Source organism: Callospermophilus lateralis, unplaced genomic scaffold, assembly GCF_048772815.1.
Source record: "Callospermophilus lateralis isolate mCalLat2 unplaced genomic scaffold, mCalLat2.hap1 Scaffold_132, whole genome shotgun sequence".
NCBI lineage: Eukaryota > Metazoa > Chordata > Mammalia > Rodentia > Sciuridae > Callospermophilus > Callospermophilus lateralis.
The window spans coordinates 84,420-102,917 of record NW_027512489.1 but is presented as its reverse complement, the minus strand read 5'-3'; the positions used below and the strand labels follow the sequence as shown (position 1 = coordinate 102,917).

The following is an 18,498-nucleotide window of genomic DNA, read 5'->3' as shown; positions in this document are numbered from 1 at the left end:
TATCTAGGGCATCAGAGCTTCTTTTAGTGTTCTTTTGATGTGACTGTCTTGGGCTTCCTCCCAGCATGGTGGCCTTAGGGTTACTCAGATTTCTTACATAAGGCTTGCTTTCTAAGAGAGGGTGTCAAACTAGCAGCAGAAATTGTGTCTTCTTAAAGTCCAGAATCACTGGCACTCTGTATTGGTCACAGTAAGTCATAGAACCAGCCAAAATTGAAGGCGGTGTGGGGGGGGGGGCAAACAGACTCCACCTTTTAATAGGCAAAGAATTTGCAGCCATCACAATACATCCAAAACTGTTGCCTGGAAGGCTTTTATTTATTTTCTTTAGATAGAAAAAAACACTTAGTGCAGCTTTTTTCCTTTTTCTTTTTTTGTGGGGCGGGGGTAGTACCAGGAATTGAACTCAGGGGCACTTGACCACTGAGCCACATCCCCAGCCCTGTTTTGTATTTTATTTAGAAACAGGGTCTCACTGAGTTGCTTAGCGTCTTGCTTTTTGCTGAGGCTGGCTTTGAACTTGCAATCCTCCTGTCTCAGCCTTCCAAGCTGCTGGGATTACAGGCATGCTCCACTGCACCCAGCTTAATACAGCATTTGATGCATAATAATTTCCTTGAAACTTACATTTAAGAAATGGTAGCTACTGTGAAAATGGGGATAGAGAATTTATGCTTTGCAAATATTAGCCAGGTCCTGGAGCTGGGGGTGTGGCTGAGCCCTTGCCTAGCCTATCATGCAAGAGACCCTGCGTCCAATGGAGGAGGAGGAGGAAGAGGAGGAGGAGGAGGAGAAAAAGGGAGGAAGAAAAGTCTATCAAGTACAGGCCCTGATTGCAAGTGAGTAAACTAACTTTTAGATTAGGCTAAAGGGAGTTAAAGAATGGAAAATCCATCAAGTCTGAATTTAAGCACAGCTGAGGCCAGGGGCTCAAATGGTGTCATAGGTCTCTCATCTCATCAGTCCCCTTCCTCCAGCATCTGCTGTTTCTGCATATCTCTGCTTCTCTTTTCTTACTGCCCTCATACTCCCCTGCACCCTTTCTCTAATACCATAGCTCTCCTAAAGCTGGGGGTCCAAAAAAGAATGGCCTTCCAGGTTATCCCCAGGAGAAATCCCAAGGAAGACCCTGACTAGTTGAGCCTGGTCATTTGCCTGTCTCTGAACCAATAACAGTGTCCATGGAGATGTAGTACCATGACTGGGGTTGACAGCCCCCTATGACCACTGAGAGGACAGCAGAGTTCTTCAAGTGGTACAGAAGGAAGGGGTCCTCATCCTGGATGTGAAGAACCCTAGCCATGGCTTCCAGTACATCCACCATTCCCCCAAAGTGCCTCTGTGTCCACTCTGTGATCTAGCCAGGCTCAGGCTTCCAGTTTTACAGTGACAGGGTGTTGAAGGAGGGTGTGCAGCAGGCTGTGGTGGGAAGGAAGGGGCATCTGGTATTCTTTCCTGCCAGCTTCCTCAGATCAAATGCCTGGGATTTGGGAAAAGGTCATGGAGAATTTAGACTCATAACCTCTCAACCAAACTAGGCTCAGTCAACTTTCCCAGGGGAAGAGTGGAACTGGCATTCGGACCACACCAAAGAGAAATGAGGCTTCCTGAGTGGCAGTGATTATAATTCACAGCTCTGCCTTCTCCAGAGCTCTGCACCGCACTTTTTAATCTCCTGCACTTTTCTCAGAGACCACCAGGGGGCAGGCAGAGCCCAGCTTCCCTATTAACAAGGAGCAGGAACTGAAAGCCCTTGGCAGAACTGGAAGGAAGTAGGAGACCTATGGACAGCTTAGGTCAAGCTGCCAGTGTTCCAGACTGTCTGGGACCTATGGGCTCGTCAGACCTAGGGCTGGGATGCCAGTCTCCCAGTCTCTACTGCTGCCTGGACCTGGTGGTGAAATGGGATGGGGTGATGCTGGGTATCTTTCTCCATGATGCCACAGAAGGCAATTGGGGACAGTGGCATGAACCAATACTATCACAAGCAGGTTGAAACTAATTCCAAGGAACTCGTACAACATAGTGAAAAAAGCCTAGTTTACAAGCTTAACTTTGGTTGGTCAGTTAACCTATCTGAGCCTCAGTCTTTCCATCACAAAATAGGGCTTCCTAGCACATTGTGAGAGTTCACTGCAGTCTGTAAGCTGCTAGTCAACTGTCAGTGGCCCATTTTCTGCAACCAAGCTAGCAGGGGTCTGGAAGCTGTTTTCTGTGACTGGTGACAGTGAAGACTCAGGAAGCACCATTGGGACAATTAGTCTAGTTCTCTTCAAGCCCAGAGATGGCTCTGTGTTCTGCACTGTTGCCTGGGAAGGGGTCAGAAGCAGAACTTGGAAGTGCCCCCGACACCACATTTGCTCACCCAGCTGCTCAGCCCCAGGCACAGTCAAGGTCCCCTGCTGGCTGAGTGGCAGGGGACATGTGGTACTGGGGAGATGGGGGAAGATCAGAGAGGCACCCCAGATGTTTGCATGACCACACCAGGAAAAGGCAGAATGCAGGCATATGAGTAAAGAAGCCTGGTAGAAGGCCCAGGATCAGCCTGAGGCCAAGGACTCTGAAAACATCTCCCTTTCCCTTCAATGGCCAAACTTTAGGAGCTTGGGAAGATGGGAGCAGCAAACTCCCCGTGGCCTAGCTGAGTTCTGGGCAACAGGACAAAGAGCCCCCTTATCGATCTGGGGCTCCTTCCCTCTCTTCACCAAGACAAACTTTTACAACTGATCAAGGGGACTGGATTGGGTCAGGCTGGGGCTGTGAGGGTCCCACCTGTTCTCACCCTCCTGCCTCCCCCAGCCCTCCTTTCCTCAACCTCCTCCAGAGCAGCCACAGCTGGAACCATTCTCCAAGCTGCCTTTGATCCTCCGTGCCCCCCCCACCCCCAGTGGCCCTGTAATTGTGGTCTCAGGCAGCTGGCTGCGGGGGCTGGGGCTGGGCTGAGGGCCAGGGCTCAGGGTAGGGCGAGGGTGGGGACTGGGGGCTGCTGATAGGGGCTTGGCCATGGCGTGGATCATACAGGGCTGGGCCTCAGTTACACACTCTCTCTGGGCCTCATCTACATACATGTCAAGGCCTTGTGCTCACATACATCCTTGGACTGAGGAGGGGTGCCCTAGATTTGGGCACTCCTAGACATCAGGCCTGAGCTATGCCAGGAGCACAAATCTTGAGAATCAGTATTTGCCTCCTGGGGTTTTCAAATAAAAGGTCTTTCTCCTTTGTACCTCCATATTTCATGGATAGTGGAGGTGGCAGGGCACAAAGAGACCCTCCCTCATCAGAGGCAGGCCAAAGGGGAAAAAATCAGCTGCTCAACTAGGTCAGCAGCATTCCCCAAAGGTGCCGCACCAAAACACTTGGGTTAGGGTTAGACATGCAGACCCAGAGCCCTTGGGCCTGGAAAGGCTGGTTCCGTCACATGGGGTCTGGAGTCTGTACTTTTTTTTGGTACCAGGGATGAACTCAGGGGCACTTTTCCACTGAGCCACATCTCCAGCCTTTTTTATATTTTATTTAGAGACAGGGTCTCCTCACTAAGTTGCCTCACTAAATTGGTGGGATTGACTTTACTTGAGATCCAGATCTTCCTGTCTCAGCCTCCTGAGTTGCTGGGATTACAGGTGTGCTTCACTGGCCCCAGCGGCCCCCCTCAGAGGAGACAGGATGCATCAAGCATGAGAAACCCTAGTGTGAGCACTGGGCAGGGAACAAGGAGGTCTGTAGCCTAAGGGTGGTCTTGTCACCTGCATTGTGTTGGGCCTGTTCTGAAACCTTTCTGGGCCTCAGTTTTCCCAACAGTTAATGGGAGCTTGACCCCCTGCCACCTGCAAATGCCCTCTCCCACCCTGGGCTCCTGTTCCTTCCTGTGTTGAGAGTAGTCTTACCCAGCCCCTAACTCCTTTCCAAACTGTAGTCCCAAGCTGTCCGGTCCCTGTCCCCAGCAGCATGGTGGGGGAGAGTGGGGAGGACAGGGGGTGGCTAGGGTCAAACCAGGCTCTGGCTGACGCAGTCTGCTTCCTGCCCCCGGCTGTTTTCCTGCTGTCCAGCCAGACTGCTCCCCCATTGCCCCACCCCCACCCCCAGCAGCCTCAAGCCCTTAATTCCTGACAGCTGCAGTGGCTGCCGGCAGAGATTGGGGGGCGGGGAGGGAGTGTGTGCCTTCAGCCACCCCCACCACCTGACAGTGTGGGGACAGGAACACCCCTCCTCTCTCTTCCAATTCCCCAAGGATGGGCAATTCCAGGAATGGGCCCCTTTTGTCTCTGAGCCCAGAGGCTCCAGCGGTTCTGTTCCTAAGCCAGGAGGGGCTCTCTCCAGAAAGAGGGGGCACTGGGTGGAAGGGGTGTGTATGTGTAGAGTGGGAAGCTTGTGCCCACTTTACAGAGGAAGATGTGGAGGCCACAGCAGGAGTAGGAAGTATCAGGGCCCAGATGAGAACCAGAAACAGAAACCACAGCCTCTTCCCCGAGCTCTCTGGTTTTCAGGCCCTTGCCTGGGCCAAACACACTTGCCCCATATGAGGAGGGGCCTGGTGTTCAGCCAGAGCCCTGAGGAAAAAAAGTGGTCCCAGAGGACCATGTGTGGACAGGGCCAGGGCACACTCAGAGCATCAGTAGGCACAGGCAAGCAACACTCAGTGTAAGGGCCACAGCAGCTGTGCTGGGAGTCAGGAGATCTGAATTCAGTTCTCCTTGTTCCACTAATATGCTGTGTTACCTTAAGGAAGTCATGACCCTCTCTGAGCCTCAACATTTTTTTATGACACAATAAGGGGACCTCAAAACCCACTTCTTGGATTAAGAGATTTTAGAAAATCCCCTTTCCCAGCAAGTGCCACCCCCAAGGTGCTAGGCTTCCAAACAAGCATTTTCTCCTTTCCTTGGCTTACCCTCAGTTGGTAAAGGGGCAAAGGGTGTCTCCAGGAGCCGGAGGCACCTGTTTAAGCCAGGCAGCAAAGGAGAGAAAGAGCCAAAGGCTGCCAAACCCCTCCGCAGGACCCCAGCCTGCCTCGCAGGGCAGGCTCCGGGAAGTCCCTCCAGAAGTAGGGGAGGGTGAACCCGGGAGAGGACAGCCCCTCCCATCTCGTCCCAGCAGGTGTGTGCTGGGGTGGGGTGGGGCGCTCCCGGCAGCTGCGTCTCTGCGGGCACACACACCTCGCGGCAACACACCTACCCCGCACAAACCAGCGCTCTCTGCGCACAGGCAACTCCCTGCGCAGGGCGCACAGACCCCGACGCCTCTCCTTCCTCCGCCCTCAGCACGCCCTCTCCCACCGCCCAGTCTTGAACCGACGCCGTGGCCTCGGGACTCGTCCACGCCTCCACACCACCCCTGTCGTGACGTCACGTGGGGTAGAGCCCTTAGACACTACACGGGGCGGGGGGGGGGGGGCGCAGAAAGGGAGGCGGCAGCGCTCCCTGAGCCGGGACAGTCACTTACTCTCCAGGCTGTGGGGCCAGGCACAGCGCCGCCCCCCGCCCCCGCCGCCTGCCTCGCTCACCTCGGAAGCACAGGCTCACGGCGCTGCGCTGGGGTGCTCCCAGGCACCCCGGCCTCGAGTCCCCACCCGCTGTACCTCCGGGACCCCCCTTACTCTCGACAGGCACCAGGAGTTGTCGCAAGGGGGCCTTGGGAAATTCCCCAGACCCCTGTGCCAGGAGGTGCCCGGTTCGCCCGCTCCCCCACCCACCCCCGAGGGCGGTGCCCGGGGGTGCTGCCCCATGGAGCAGGGAGGCGGGCGCCGTCTGCTCTCGGAGCCGTGACCCGAGTCTTGTCGGAGCTGTGTGTCGCGTGTCGCAGACGCCCCGACCCCAGCTGATCATGCGCCGCCGCCCCTGGCTCGCCAGGCCCACCGGGCTGTGAGCCCCCCACTCCCGGCCCTTCACGGCCCGGCCCGCGCGCCATGGACAGCGCCCACCCTCGCCCCTGGCTGCGGCTCCGACCCTGGCCCCAGCCGCGGCCCGCGCTCTGCGCGCTCCTGTTCTTCCTACTGCTGCTGGCTGCTGCTGTGCCCAGGTGAGCCCTCACCTCACGCTCCGCCCTCCTGGAGAGCTGGGACCCCCCCCGGGGCAGGGGCCTCTGGTGCTCTTGCTGGGGCAGGGACCCTGGAATGAGGGAGGGACAAGGCCACTGGAAAGTGCGGGTGCCCCAGTGAAGACAGTGAGCTCTCTCCTAGGAAGGGATTGGACTGGTGATAGAATATGGGCAGTGCAGGGAGACAGGGCAGTGCTCAGAGAGTGATGGCAGCTGGGAGAGGTGTATGTGAGGGGAGCAGTGCCAGCCTGGAGCGTCACTCTGGGGGAGCTCACCCCCACCCCTACCCCAGCAGAAAATTCAAACTTCCTCCCTCCACGTAGGAGTTGGGGGGCTGGGAGGAGGTATCCCAGATGGGGTCAGTGAGTGACTACAGCTGAAAAGACTGTGTCATAGAGTGATCCTAGCAAGCTGGGCTGGTAAATAGCAGTAGTGTATGTGTGTGTGAGTGTGAGTTCACGGGTATGTTAAGACAAACGTGTGTGAATGTGTGTATGTAATTATGTCTGATGAAGTGTGCATGTGTGTAAGAGTTCCTGGGTCTGTATGTTCACCACAGTGTGTGCAGAAAGTGTGTCTGTGTAATTGTGACCATCTGGAACATGCTCTAAGAGCGGGCTTCTGGGGTGCCCTGTGTATGCAGGCATCTGTGCCTAAGGATGTACTCATAAAATACTGTGTGCACAGGCGTAGCCAGGCATAGGGGATGTGTGTGCATTTACACATGTTTGCCTGTGTGGGTGTGCAGCTGGGTGGGCTGCATTGGAAGGGATGATGGTGAGGAGGTCAAGGAAAGGAAAATGTTTAGGAGTGTACTGAGGGGCCCAGCCTTTAGAAGTGGGAGTTGGAGCACAGAGTGATTATGACCTTTGGGAGAGAGTGTGTATTATTAAATAGGGTCCTTAAGGTCTCCCCAAAACGCTTACCCACCCCACCCCACATGCCTGCAGATCAGCACCCAACGACATCCTGGGCCTCCACCTTCCCCCGGAGCCTGTGCTCAACGCCAACACAGTTTGCCTGACATTGCCTGGCCTGAGCCGGCGGCAGATGGAGGTGTGTGTGCGTCACCCTGACGTGGCCGCCTCAGCCATCCAGGGCATCCAAATCGCCATCCACGAGTGCCAACACCAGTTCTGGGACCAGCGCTGGAACTGCTCTAGCTTGGAGACTCGAAACAAGATCCCTTATGAGAGTCCCATCTTCAGCAGAGGTAGCTGCCACTCACCCCTGCTCCCCTTCCCGTCCCATCCAGCACCTCCATCCCAGAATCTATCCAAAATCTACACTCTCAAGCTGGTAGTCCCTGACCCCTCACATCTGCCAGCCATGCTACTTTTCTGCCTCTTTCTAGCCTCAGAAAAGTCACGGGGTGGACAAATGGGACAGATTTGTCTCTGGCCAATGGTGACAGGTTTCATTCATAATAGGGAACTAGACTCCTGGGTTATCTGGCCTTGTCACTAACACCAAAATCCCTCAAGTCTGGGAAATTGCACTGTCACCTGCCTCAATTTACCCTCTACTTTAGTAAACTACACTTAGAATGGAGAGCCTGTGAGAAGGTTCTCAGCAGTGGCATGAAGAAGGATGACATTCTGCCAAATAGTGCAAGTCGGGGAGCCTGGGCAGGTAAATCAATGGTCTGTACTTATGCAGAAGCTCTGCTGGCCGGATACACCACCAGCCTCTGTGTCATCCTCACCACCCCCAAAAACCCTCTCTGAATCAGAGCTCTGGGTGTGTGCTTACTTGTGCGCGCGGTGGCTCCAGACCAGCAAGCCTGACAGCTCTGCCAACCCCTGTTCCCCTCACAGCCCAGGCGAATGGCAGCCCATTCCCTGTCCTCTCCTGACTTCTGAGTGGCTCAGAGACCACTTCAGCTTGGGTTGAAGACAGCAGGTGGTTTTATTACTCATTTCTGATTCCTCTCACCTCTGGCCTGGCATCTGGAGCCAGAATCAGGTCGTTGGGGCAAGATGGGGGCCCTGGTTCCTGGATTTGCCTAGCTGGGTATGTGTCTCTTCTCTCGGCAGCCTGCATAGGACAGTGTGGGGTCTCTGTGACCCTAGTTCCTTGGGCCTTGTCCAATTCTAGCTGATGGTGGATGAGAAGGGGTACCCTTATACCTGGAGCCTGGGGCTTCTGGAGGAGTCAGGCCCCTAGGTACTCCAACTTAGGACCTTTGGTTTTTACCAGGACTCCTGCATGTGTCCCCTGGGCCTCCAAGTCAGGGGCCACCCCAACCTCCCCCAGCCCAACCCCGGCTGCCCGCCCCCCCTCCGCGCGCTCCCTCTTCCCTCCCCCGCGCGCCCGGGGCGCTGTTTCTCCCCGGCGGAGCCCAGCCCGGCACGTGTGGCGGCATGCAGCCGCGAACTAATCCCCGCGGGCCGCGGCAGACGGCTCCCGGCCCCAGCCGCGCCGCTCTCCAAGAGGGCGCCCCCCTGCCCCGCAAGCCCTCCCTCCTGTCCCGCACCCGATCCTTTCCCACCGTCCAGGGGCGGCTGCTGGGGACCCCCAGCCCACAGCTGGCCCAGCTCCCACCACGCGCCCCGCCCGGCCCTGCCGCTGACCCCGAGTGGCGGGCCTCAGTGTCTTCCCGGCCCAGTCCAGGCCCGGCCGGCGCTCACCGCCCGGCATGCCCGCTCCCGCAGTCCGGTTGCTAGGTCCCCCGCGCTCCCGCAGCCGCGTACTCCCCAACCCTCGGCCCTGGAGGAGAGGGTCCGCATCCCATGCTTGGGTTTCCGCTCACTGGGGGCTTGGCCTGGCGCTGAGGTTCTCACCCTGACGCTTTGGGCGAGGCGAGGCAGGGCAAGCTCTTCAGCCCTCTCCCCGGCCTCGGGTCCCCTCTGGTCCTCCCGTGCCCTCTAGACTGAGTGAACCCAGGCGTCCTGGTTGCTTTCCGATCAGGCCTGTGAGGCCTGATGAAGAAACTGGGGGTCTCTGAGACTGGGGGCGAGTTGGGAGTGGTGGAACCGCGCTGAGTTGGCGCGGGGCCAGGCGCTCCTGGGTTCACCCACAGTTTAATAAGCAGGAGGTGAGCTGGGGGGACGGGTGAGGGGAGAGGTTAGGAGTGGAGGGGGGAGACTTGCCGGGGCTAGCCGGGCGGGGCGGCGCCCAGCGCGGGGAGGGGGCGGGACGGTGGCTTCTGGGCCCCGCCAGAGGGGCTGGGCTTCTTGCCTGTGCAGACCTACCTTCGTCGCTTCTGCAACACCCCCGCCCCCGACCCCTCACTGTCCCCCCTCCCTGTCCCCCCCCCAGCCCCGCACACAGTCGTTGCTCATTTCTATCTCTCCCTCTCCGGAGGAAATGAATCTGAGCTTCCGGAAAGAAAACTGCCACTCCCCCACCTCACCTCCATTTGGCCTCCACTAGCCCCTGTTCCACTTCACATCTGGATCCACCCTCCTCTAGGGTTATTTCCTGGTCCATCTTGATCTGTCGCCTCCAGAACTAGCTAAATTCGAACCCTAGGAGGCCGCTTGTGGTGGCAACCAGCCCCTGGTGGTCTTATCTGAGTCTCCTTTTCAGGGTCCATTGAGAGTCAGGTGACTTCGGTTTCCCCCAGGTGGAATATAAGGGAGCTGACCCCTTTTCTGACCCAAGCTGCCAAAGGATTTCTTTTAAAGTGGATTTTTTTTTTTAAATTTTGACAAGTTTCAGTTTCAGAGACTGCTTGGGGTAGGTGGTTCCTTGGGTCTTCTTTACTGCTGCTAATGTCCTGTGGTTCTGTCATCTTCCCTGAGATGGGTTGTGCTGGTGGGATGGGACTGATGAAGGAGGGAGGGGAAAAGATACATCTGGGTTCAACAAGCCTGGGAACATACCCAGGCTTTACCTAGCCAAAGAGAGGTGCTGCAGCCTGGTGGGAAGATGGGACAGGAATAGAGGCCTCCAGGGGGCTAGAGAGGGTCAGAAAAAAGCTGCACGTATGGAGGATGCAAGCCCATGTTGGCAGCTTTGCCCAACCCAAGGGCACCAATGATCTAAGTAATGAGGGCACTGGTACCCCCAGCTTTTTGTACTGAGGACCCAGACAGGCTGGTGCCTGGATGGGGTGCTGAGTATAATACCTGTTTTTTGTTATTGTTGTTGTTTTTTTGTTTGTTTGTTTGTTTTTAAAGAGAGAGATGAGAGAGAGAGAGACAGAGAGAATTTTTTTTAATATTTTTTAGTTTTTGGCGGACACAACATCTTTGTCTGTATGTGGTGCTGAGGATCGAACCCTGGCCGCACACATGCCAGGCGAGCGCGCTACCACTTGAGCCACATCCCCAGCCCCAGTATAATACCTGTTACATGAGGCATTCCTCACTCAGGAGATGGGGAGAGGAAGGAAATGTGAGGTGGGAGCTCCTGAGCTCAGGCACAGGGATGGGCAAGGATGGGAGGTCAGGGAGAGGCTAGATGGAAGAGAATGTAGTAGATTCACAGAGAAGATCCTGGGAGCTCCCACACAGTTTGGGCACTGCCCTCCCTAAGGCCCATACCCATTTGGAATGGATGCATAGAGGGGGCATGAGGCCCTGCAGCTAGCCAGGCTCCAGCCCCAGGGAAACCAGAAATGTAAGTGTCCAACCTTTCATCTCCAAGGTCTGACTTTCTTTTCCCACCTACCTTTAATATTCATCCTCTCAGGGAATCATGGTTTTACATCCAGGCCTCCAGGGCTTGGAGCATGTGTGCAGTGGCACTCAGATGGGGGAAACTGAGGCACAACAGGATTAACTATTATTCTGATTCTATTATTATTCTTTTATTCTAATGACACCCAGTAAATTAGCCAGCATGTACTAAGTATTTTCCATGTGATGGGCATTGTTCAAAGCACTTTATCCATGCTGAAGAGTCCTCAAATAGTCCCCAGGAGGTAAATCCTATTAGCCTTATTTTACAAATGTAACTAAGAGAAGTTGGATAACTTGTCATTAGTCACACAGCTTATAAGCAAGCAGTACAGCCAGGACTCCATGTAGCCAGCTGACTTTAGAGTGTGCACCCAGCCTCCTACCATACTGTCTTCCAAGCTCCAAGGCCAATGTGAATTCCCACTTGTGGCCAAAGATGAGTTGGTGCAAAGAGAGTATATTCTTTTTTAAAAAAATATTTTTAAATAGTTTTTTATTGTCAATGGATCTTTATTTATTATTTATGTGTGGTGCTGAGAATCAAACCCAGTGCCTCACACATGCTGGGCAAGTACTTTACCACTGAGCCACAATCCCAACCCCAATGAGAGTGTATTCTAAGAAATTAAAATGTCATGTGCACGCACATACACACACATACACACCTACCCATGTTTGTGCAAATGTGTAGCCCCATTGAGTGTCATGCCTAAGTGTTGCCACATGCACTCAATTCATTCTTGCTCTATCGCTGTCTCACTCTGCCCAGGCACAAGAGCAAGCGCAGATTATTTGCATGGAGGGGATGCAAACCAGACCTTTCCCCTCTCCTCCTTTTTTGACTTGGATGTTCAGGGCTTGGGCTTCTCTAACCCCTCCTAGTTCTCACTGCCCCTTGCCCTCTAAGACTCCCTGCATCCAGCCCCTTCCCAGGCCTTGGCTGCAGCCTGTAGCAGCAGCTGACTCTACTTACATGCTGGCAGTCCCTGTCCCAGATCAAAGGCAGGGCGGCTAATTATGCATCTTAACAAGTCCCCCCCTTCTGCTTCGGGCAGCCCAGCTGGCCATGGCCCCACCCCTTTCCCCCTTCAGCTGGCCAGATGGCACAGTGCCTGCGTCTGCCCCAGACAGTCGGGGCCAGGACCGAAACTGGGGCCCTAAACAGGAGCTGGGGGCAGACTCAAGTAGGATGGATTTCTATGAGGCTTGGATGCCTGCAGCAGAGGGTGGCCATACAGGCCCTGCTTGGTCACTTCTACACGTGGCTGTGACAGCTGTCAGAGGCCATGTGGGGGAAGGCATCTTGAACTGCATGGGACAGGGATGTTCTTTTAGGGCTATGGGTTACAGTTCTCCAGATTCCTATGGGTCTGCTCTTGAATGTGGCAGAGCCTGGGGGATGGTGGTTGACCCTGCACATGATCCCAAATCAGCCTTGTGCTCTTTCCTAGTGCCAAATGTGCACAGGGTCTTAGGAACTGGAAACTGGGTTACCTGGGTTTCTTTCTAAGCGTCAAAACTTCCTTGGAGCTAGTGTCCTTCAGCAGAAAGTTGTCACTACTGGAACTGGATCCAGCTTCATAACCCCTGTGACCTTGGGCTTTTTCATTTTGCATAGTGCATGTGCATTTGGTGGTGGCTGTGGTGTGTGGAGGGTGATTTCTAAGTTGCTCTGGAGGCCTGAATATTGCCATGTGTCCTAGACTGGGCCAATGACTCCTCCGTAATAAGAGAAGTGCTCAAAGTTCCAAAGATAAAAGGCAAGGGATAAATGCAGGGTGTGCTTCCCAGGGACTTTGGTCCATCCTTCTTCCCCAGGTCCCTCCAACCCAAAGCAGTTTCTGCTCCCCTGCCAATTCCCAGCATCCCCTTTGAAGTCTCCAACCCAGTCCCCATCCCTTTCTGTCTGATCATAGCTAGTCTCCTTATGAAAAAACATACTGAGATGCCATGAGCTGGAAATAGATTATAGAGAGGGAGATTCATGAGCTGCTAGTAGCCCAAATGATTTATTTTAGAATGGGTTATGAACTGCTGGGCTCTGTCCTTGAACAGGGGGAAACAAAGAATAGTTACCTGCTGGGTAGGGTGGCACATGCCTAAAATCCCAGTGGCTCAGGAAGCCGAGACAAGAGGATTGCAAGCTTAAGGCAGCCTCAGCAACTTAGTAAGGCTCTGTCTCAAAGCATTACATTTACAAAAAGAACTGGGGATGTGATTCAGTGGTTAAACACCTCTGGTTTCAATCCCTGGTACCAAAAAAAAAAAAAAAAAGACCTTAAAATGCAGAAGTGAGTGAAGTCAGACTGTAGGAAGACCTTCTCAATAATAGCTAATGTTTATGTAGTACCTAATATGAATAAGGCACTATTTTAAGCCTTTAAATTTAATAACTCCCTTAATTCTTGGATGAGGCAACTCTATTTTACAAGTGAGGAAACTGAAGAGGTTAAATCACTTGGTCAAGGTCACATAGCTTGAACCCAGGCAATCTGACTCCAGAAATCAGTTCTTAACTACTAACCATCTTATCTTATCATCATCATTTGTCTAGGTAGAAAGAGGAGGAAAGTGCTCTGTGATACGGGGGTAAGAGTTAGAGGAGTGGTCCATCCTGATTGGTTCTCCAGTATCTGTGAGGCTGCACAGAGTAGAAGAACCCAGACGGGGTCTTTGTTTCCTTTGAATCTCTGGCCTCTGCTGAGGTCATCAGCCTCCTGCCAGGTTGGGGATTCTTAGGGGATCATAGTAGCACTGGTGCATTTTCCTCCCTGGGTCGGGGCTATTCTTGTTCTTGGCTTCTCTCACTCCTAACCTCTCTCTGAAGTCCAGAGACTGGTCCATCTTCTCCTTTCTCAGATGCAGAATAAGCAAGAAGTAGCCTGCAGATAGGAGATCTAGTAGGTCTCCCTCTGCCACGGGCACTCCAAGAGGAAGGCTCAGGCTGGAACACTGAGAGGGAAAGCAGTGCAGACAAGTAAATGGCCTGGATCTGAGCCACTGAGAATACATGGGTCAGGAAGGGCCTTGATATCTCCCGAGCACCTAGCAGAAGGTGTCTTCCCCTGTACCATATGCCAGGCGCCAGTTAAGACGCTGGACTTGCCTCTATCATCCGTCAAACATCTTTAACTGATCTAAAGGATTTTGTTTTTTTATGTTGATAGTGGGGACAGAACCCAAGGGCTTCATGTACCCTAGGCAAGTGCTCTACCATAGGCAGAGCAGCTGGGAGGTACCCATTCTTGAGTGACTGTGTGTCCTGTGGACAAGGATGGGGACTATCAGGGAGGATTCTGGGCTGGGTCTACCAGGGGTGCACACTGGCAGGCAATCTGGGGGAGGTCACTTTAGGAGGAGACCATCTTCTCTTACTTATCCTCCTGCCCACTGGCATCCCTGGGGACTGGAATTCCATCACTGGTTATGTATTCTTTAGGTTAAACTGCAGGGTAGTTTATGCAGATATCACCATGAAAGGTAATAGATGAAATCCCTGATCTTAAAAAGAATGTGTTTACCAGGTATTTTCTGCCCTACAGGAGAGATTTAAGCACAAGAATTCTGAACTTGCTTGGGTGATGTTAATGAAAAGGGAAAGGCAGTGTAACAAGTGTGTTATCAAGGAGAACTATCCCTTTCACCTTGAATCCTGTGTGGAGAAGGCCTGGCTTCTGCTATAATTTCTGCTCGCCCTCCCTCCCTCCCTCCCTTCCTCTGTGTCTTTATATCAGACCCTCCAAACTGGGACTCAGTTTCTCTGTTTGATGCTAAGGCTGGGCAGGCTGGGCAGGGGGATCGGATGTCGAGGCCGCATCAGAATCTGTTTTCTCGCAGGTTTCAGAGAGAGCGCTTTTGCCTACGCAATCGCAGCAGCTGGGGTGGTGCACGCTGTGTCCAATGCGTGCGCCCTGGGCAAACTGCGGGCATGCGGCTGCGACGCATCCCGGCGCGGAGACGAGGAGGCCTTCCGTCGCAAGCTGCATCGTCTGCAGCTGGACGCGCTGCAGAGGGGTAAGGGGCTGAGCCACGGGGTCCCGGAACACCCCGCCCTGCCCCCTGCCATCCCTGGCCTGCAGGACTCCTGGGAGTGGGGCGGCTGCAGCCCTGACGTGGGCTTCGGGGAGCGCTTCTCTAAGGACTTTCTGGACTCCCGGGAACCTCACAGAGACAGCGCATGAGGCTCCACAACAACCGAGTTGGGAGGCAGGTGAGAGCTCTGACCCCTAGACCTGCTCCAAATCCCTCTACCTATATCCCACCTCTCCCCCAGGCCAACTTTCTTCCCTGGGACCAGCTCAGCGACCTTTTCTTTGCCCCCTCCTAATTCAGTCAGCAAGCATGACTTGAGGATCTACTTTATGCCGGGCACTGGACTTGACCTGGGAAATACAGGGATGAAATGACCCTGCCCCCTACCTGGGATCAGCACACCCTGCTGAGCAGTCTGTTCCTCCATTTTCTCCAGTATCACCTGACAGGACTGAGCTGGCAGTCAGGGCCTCAGGGATCTAGGCCTGGGTTGTCACCCTTTCTACTCCCCTGTAGAGTCAGAAGGTTGGACTAGATCATTGTCAGGTCCCCCAGCTCTAATGTTTCATGGTTCCATGTGACTCCGACCTCCTCTCCCAGTCCATAATGGGGGATTCCTGGAAAGTGAAGGGGATAAGAGGTTTCTAGGGGCCCCCTTGGACCTGTATTATGATTGCCTTCATCCTTTCTCCCCTCCAATATTCATTGAAAATAAATTAAAGAAATACATGAAAAAATAAAAAGGAGAAGGAAGGAAAAAAAGGAATAGGAGCCTACATTTATTGAGTGGTTACTGTGTGTTAGGCCCTGTCCTGAGCATCTTATTACATATTAGCCCATTTAATCTTTACAACCACCTATGATGTGAACACTATTATGAACCTCATGTTCAGATATGGGAACTGAGGCACAGATGGACAAAGAAGCTTTGCTAGAGCTGATGTAACTAGTGAGAAAGTGGTAGAGGCAGGATCCATGCCCAGGCAGTTGAGCTCTGAACCTGTGCTTGCTTGTTCTGTGGAGTGGAGTCTACTCTCTGGACACATGGTACACTCAGTGTGGACTCTATATTCTGCACATGTTGTACACTCAGTGTGAAGTCTACACTCTGATGCCTCCTTGGCCCTCATGGTGACCCAGCACACTCCTCTCCTGGCCATTCTATCCCCACTCCGTCTCTGGACTCTGCTCAGTTTGCTCCATCCTTGTTCCTGCCCTCTTCTTAACTCTGTTGGGGAGCATTCTCTACTTCACTTCCCTTTCCCTTTAACTTTTAGCCTGCTCCAGTTCATCTTCTTCCTCCACAAAGACTCCCAGCTGATCCAGCAGTTCCCATCTTCACTTAGAGGTGGGGTAAACTGAGGCACGCCCACCCTCAGATCCTGTCCAGCTCCCACCCAACCCTGCCCTGTGCATGAGGCTCTTTCCCCAAGCTTCCATACCATCCCAGCCTGTACCAACAGTGCCTCCTCCTCGTCCTTGTTAAACTATTTAATTAATGGCTGCTGCCTGTGGGAAGCAGATGTTCTGGAGTTGTTGGCCTGGGGAGGGGAGGCATGGGGCTGGTTCTCATGTGGTGCTGACACCATATGCAAGCTGCACAGCCCTATAAGGCCCCAGGGGCAGGGTCCCTCACTTTTGGCCCTCCTGCCCAGCCATAGGACACCAGATCCTTGCTGTCCCTGCCTGAGAATATGTCTTGGGATGAAGTGGGGGCCACCTTCCTGTGGGGACAATGCCAAGGAGTTCTTTGGGAGGGGATCCTAGACTGGTTAAGAGTTAGTCAGGGGGCAGGTATGTTCCTCTAAGTACCTCCCCTGGAGGCCTGGCAACCTCTCTCCACTTTCACAGGACTGAGAGCCTGGCCCTCTCTGGGGTTCCTTCTGTATTCAGATAGAACTTTGACCCCTAGTGGCACTCAGCACAAGACTGAATTAGTCCCAGTCAGCATAATGGGAGGGGTGGTCTCCCAGGTTCCTGTCCCCTTGCTTTGGATCCTCCAAAGACCTGGGGATGGTGGCAGTGGAATGGGGCTTTCTCAAACTCACTGCCAGCCCAGCTCACAGTCTGGAGTGAGGCCAGAGGCTTTGGGGCTGGCATTTAGTGGGACTGGCACCCCCCTTCTCCTGGCCCCTACCCCAGGAATGGAAGAAGAGGGAATTTCCCTGAAGATCTGGGATCCCCTTCCTCAGGAAGCAAAAGCCTCCTGCCCCCAAGGGCTCCCTGCAGCTGCAGGAAAGGCTGGCAGGAGAGGAGGGGAACAGTGGGGAGCAGGAAGGACAAAATTTCCCCATGGCCTAGCCTGTTGGAGGTGGATGGGAGCAGAGCAGAGAAGCCGGCAGAGGAATTCTGATTGCTTAACTCGGGAGTTGTAGGGCCCCTACTTTGGGCCTCAGTCTTTGCTTCTGTACAATGGGAGCTGGTTTCAAAAGCCTCTGAGATTTCCAAGGCCAGTCTCAGCAGTGGGAGGAGGGCAGGGGTCCGGCCGCCAGCGTCACTCCTCACCGTGCCTTCTTCCGCAGGCGGTGATGGAGAACATGCGGCGAAAGTGCAAGTGCCACGGCACGTCAGGCAGCTGCCAACTCAAGACCTGCTGGCAGGTGACGCCCGAGTTCAGAGCAGTGGGGGCGCTGCTGCGCAACCGCTTCCACCGCGCCACGCTCATCCGGCCGCACAACCGCAACGGCGGCCAGCTGGAGCCAGGCCCCGCGGGAGCACCCTCGCCCGCCCCGGGCACTCCTGTGCCGCGCCGGCGAGCCAGCCCCGCCGACCTGGTCTACTTCGAGAAATCGCCCGACTTCTGCGAGCGCGAGCCGCGCCTGGACTCGGCAGGCACCGTGGGCCGCCTGTGCAACAAGAGCAGCGCGGGCCCGGATGGCTGCGGCAGCATGTGCTGCGGCCGCGGCCACAACATCCTGCGCCAGACTCGCAGTGAGCGCTGCTACTGCCGGTTCCACTGGTGCTGTTTCGTGTTGTGCGAAGAGTGCCGCATCACCGAGTGGGTTAGCGTTTGCAAGTGAGCGGCACAGGTTTCCCTGGGCTCCAAGAAAGGCTCCCCTCCTGGAGCCTGGCCTCTGCGCTTGCGATTTGGCCCAGAGCACCTTGGCTTCCTGGGAGAGACTGGACCACAGGATCTCAGACGGACTCCCAGTTCTGCAATCAAGGGACAGTCCAGGGCTTCCAAATCAACCCCTCTGCTCAATTCTGTGGGCTTTAGGATTGATTTGCCTCCCTCCTTCCTGTCCTAAGCTCACACAGCTCAGTTGGGCTGGAGACTGCCCCATACCTTAGGACACACAAGCAGGCAGCCCAGCCCCTCAGGCCTGTCTGTGCCCATCCTTTCTCCCCTTCCCCTGGAGTGGGAGGGAATGGATAGAAGCTGATGGGCAGGGGGAGGAAGATTAAAAAGAAGAACTGGACATGACTGAGCTGAAGTAATTCTATATAAAGGCCCCAGTCATCCTCACCCACTGGCCTCTGCCCCTTACCATTTCCCTCATCATTCATTCAACAGATATTTATTTTGCACTCTCTTTGTGGCACTCTCTATGGGGAGGGAGTTCCGGGATACAGGTGTGCATAAGAGAGAGACACAGCACCTGCCCTAAAGGAGTTTACATTCTTCTTGAGGGAGATGCGCAATAAACCAGGAAACACACAAACAAGGTCATTTCAGACAATGCTATGTGCTGGGTGTACAGGGATGTGGAGAGGGGGACCCCTTCTGATAAAACCAGGGGTCAGGGAAGGCCTCAGAAGTCATGGTACTCATGCTGAGATCTGTGAGGTAGAAAAGAGGGCC

At 54.4% G+C, this 18,498-nt stretch overlaps 1 pseudogene; it reads left to right on the top strand.

The window, feature by feature from the left end:
• The first annotated feature begins 5,905 nt into the window (after positions 1-5,905).
• On the top strand, positions 5,906-17,716 carry LOC143388651 (protein Wnt-10a-like; annotated as a pseudogene).
• Positions 17,717-18,498: the final 782 nt, after the last annotated feature.